The following is a 3,774-nucleotide window of genomic DNA, read 5'->3' on the forward strand; positions in this document are numbered from 1 at the left end:
AAATGTCATTTGATTTTCCCTTTCTTGTATTTTGGGATTAGTGTCCTACATTCTATTTGCATCTTTCCCTTACCCTATCTTAACGCTAACATTTTCCCATCACTCTCCTCCTAACCTTTCCCCTTTTGGTCTCCTGTTTTTCTTAACCCTTTCTGGCTATAGATTTTCCCTACTTTTTCAGTTTACCCTCTGCTAAAATTTCACCCTACTTATATATCTAATTCCCAACCCCCTGCTCCAAATCCATACATACCTCTCTCTACGCTACCAAAAAAAGATTATTTTTCTTTCTGGCCTTTTGTTGTTGTTTGCTTGAATGTTGATTAGATTGAATTTTTATGCTTTTTTATGAGATTGTTTTGATTATTATTTTTGTTTGTTTGGTTGGTTCTTTTGTTTGCTTTGTTTTTGTTTGTTTTTTACTTTTGTTTTCCCTTGCCTCACTTGATATTAGTTGGTGTTGCAGTTTGTATTAATCTCCAGGCTCGTGTTGCTGGAATTTGCTGGGATTAGTGGTTGTTCTAGTGGAGTCTACTCCCCATATATATAGTTTGTTCCCCTTTTCTCTCTTAGTATTGTTCTTGTCTCTCTTACTTTTTTTTTTCTTTTCTTTTTTTTTCTGCTCTTTTCCCAAGTTCAGATTCACACTCTTTTTTTGTTGTTGTTCTTTCTTTTTACTCTCCCTCTTCCACTCTTATTCCCTAATTTGTCTTTCTCTGGTGGTTACCTTTATTGGAGGTTATTAATATCGTGAATACAATTCTGTTCAGTGCCTTGTGTGTTGCGCCTGGTTGTGTTGTATTTTGTACCTTTAAATCAACGCCAGAGAGAGAGAACTATATAACCAGACATCCGGAGAAGAGAGACCATGGGGAGACAAAGAAACAGCCCCCATAGGAAAGAGAAGCAGGCATCACCAGAAAAGGAAGTAAACGAATTAGAGGCAAACAACCTATCAGAGAAAGAATTCAGAGAAATGGTCATAAGGTGGCTGAAAAGGATGGAAGACAAATTCGACAATATGAGTAAGAACCAAGAGGAAATGAAGAAGAACCAAGAAGAAATGAAAAATGACATCACTGCTGAAAGAACTCAATAGAAAGCATCAAGAGTAGACTAGAAGAAGCAGAGGACCGCATAAGTGAGCTAGAAGACAAGATGGAAAAAAATACCCAATTACAACAGCTTCTAGAAACAAAAATTAGAAAGCATGAGGAGAGCCTAAGGGAACTTCGGGACAACACAAAACAAAACAACATCAGGATAATAGGGGTACCAGAAGGAAAGGAAACGGAGCGAGGAATAGAAAACCTGTTTGAAGAAATAATAACAAAAAACTTCCCTGATATAGGGAAGAAAAAACCCACACAAATCCAAGAAGCTCACAGAGTTCCAAGCAAAATGAACCCCAAAAGACCGACACCAAGGCACATTATAATTAAGTTGGCAAACACCAACGACAAAGTAAGAATCTTAAAAGCGGCCAGAGAGAGACAGACAGTTACATACAAAGGAACCCCCATCAGACTAGCAACTGATTTCTCAACAGAAACTCATCAGGCCAGAAGGGAATGGAATGAAATATACAAAGTCATGCAAAGGAAGGGTCTCAATCCAAGAATACTGTTCCCAGCAAGGCTATCAATCAAAATTGAAGGTGAAATCAGGAGCTTCACAGACAAAAAAGGGCTAAGGGAGTTTATCACCCCCAAACCAGCAATGAAAGAAATGCTAAAGGGTCTGCTGTAAAAAATAAAAAAGAAAGAAAGAAATAGGAAGCAAAGAAGGAACACAGGGGTATAGAATAAAAATGGCGACAAATAAGTGCCTATCAATAATAACTTTAAATGTAAATGGATTGAATTCCCCAATCAAAAGACACAGGGTAACAGATTGGATAAGAAAACAAAATCCATATATCTGCTGTCTACAGGAAACCCACCTCAAAAAAAAGGACGAATACAGACTGAGAGTAACGGGATGGAAAAACGTTTTCCAGGCGAATGGAAATGAAAAAAAAGCTGGGGTAGCAATACTTATATCTGACAAATTAGATCTCAAAGTGAAGGACAGTACAAGAGATAATGAAGGCCACTTCATAATACTAAAGGGAGAAATCCAACAAGAAGAAATTACTCTGGTAAACATATATGCACGCAATACAGGAGCACCAAGATACATTAATAAACTCCTGGAAGATATCAAAGGAGAGATTGACAAGAATACAATCATAGTAGGAGAATTCAATACCCCACTATCACCATTGGACAAATCCTCTAAACAAAAAATCAGCAAAGAAACATCAATCCTAAATGACTCACTAGACCAGATGGAATTAATCGACATCTTCAGAACATTTCACCCCAAAGCCACAGAATATACATTCTTCTCAAGTGCACATGGGTCATTTTCAAAGATAGACCATATGTTAGTACATAGGCAAAGTCTCTCCAAATTCAAGAAGATAGAAATCATATCAAGTATCTTCTCAGATCACAGTGGCATAAAACTGGAAATCAACTACAATAAAAACAACCCAAAGAAATCAAACACATGGAGACTAAACAGCATGCTATTAAAACATGACTGGGTTACCAAAGACATCAAGGAAGAAATAAAAAACATCATGGCAACAAACGACAATGAAAACACAACAATCCAAAATCTATGGGACACAGCGAAAGCAGTCCTGAGAGGGAAGTTCATAGCTCTACAAGCCTACTGCAAAAAACAAGAAACAATGGTAATAAATTACCTAACCCAAAAACTCAAAGAGTTAGAGAGAGAGTAACAAGAAAAGCCCAGTGTAAGCAGAAGGAAAGAAATAATAAAGATCAGAGCGGAGATAAACGACATAGAGACTAAAGAAACAATACAAAAGATCAACAAAACCAAGAGCTGGTTCTTTGAAAGGAAAAACAAGATTGATGAACCTCTAGCCAGGCTCACCAAGAAGCAAAGAGAGAGGACCCAAATAAACAAAATCAGAAATGAAAGAGGTGAAAAAACAACAGACCCCGACGAAATACAAAGGATTGTTACAAAATACTACGAACAACTCTATTCCAACAAACTGGACAACCTGGAGGAAATGGACATATTCCTAGACAAATACAACCTTCCAAAACTCAATCAGGAAGAATCTAAACAGCTCAACAGGCCAGTAACTAGGGAAGAAATTGAAGCAGTCATCAAAAAGCTTCCGGCAAACAAAAGCCCGGGGCCAGACAGCTTCACAGGAGAGTTTTACCAAACTTTCAAGGAAGAACTAAAACCTATCCTCCTCAGACTATTCCAAAAAATTCAAGAGGAAGGAACACTTCCAGGCTCCTTCTATGAAGCCAGCATCACCCTAATACCAAAACCAGATAAAGATAACACAATGAAAGAGAATTACAGACCAATATCCCTCATGAACATAGATGCCAAAATCCTCAACAAAATCCTAGCAAATCGGCTCCAGCAATACATCAGAAAGATCATACATCATGACCAAGTAGGATTTATCCCAGGAATGCAAGGATGGTACAATATCTGCAAATCAATAAATGTGATACATCACATAAACAAATTGAGAGATAAAAATCACATAGTCATATCAATAGATGCAGAAAAAGCATTTGACAAAATCCAACACCCTTTCTTGATAAAAACTCTCAGCAAGCTGGGAATAGAAGGATCATACCTCAACATAAGAAAAGTTATATATGATAAACCCACAGCAAACATCATACTCAATGAGCAAAAACTAAAACCCTTTCCCCTAAGAACAGG

The sequence above is a fragment of the Cnephaeus nilssonii genome (assembly GCF_951640355.1).
Source record: "Cnephaeus nilssonii genome assembly, chromosome: X".
NCBI classification, from domain to species: Eukaryota; Metazoa; Chordata; class Mammalia; order Chiroptera; family Vespertilionidae; genus Cnephaeus; species Cnephaeus nilssonii.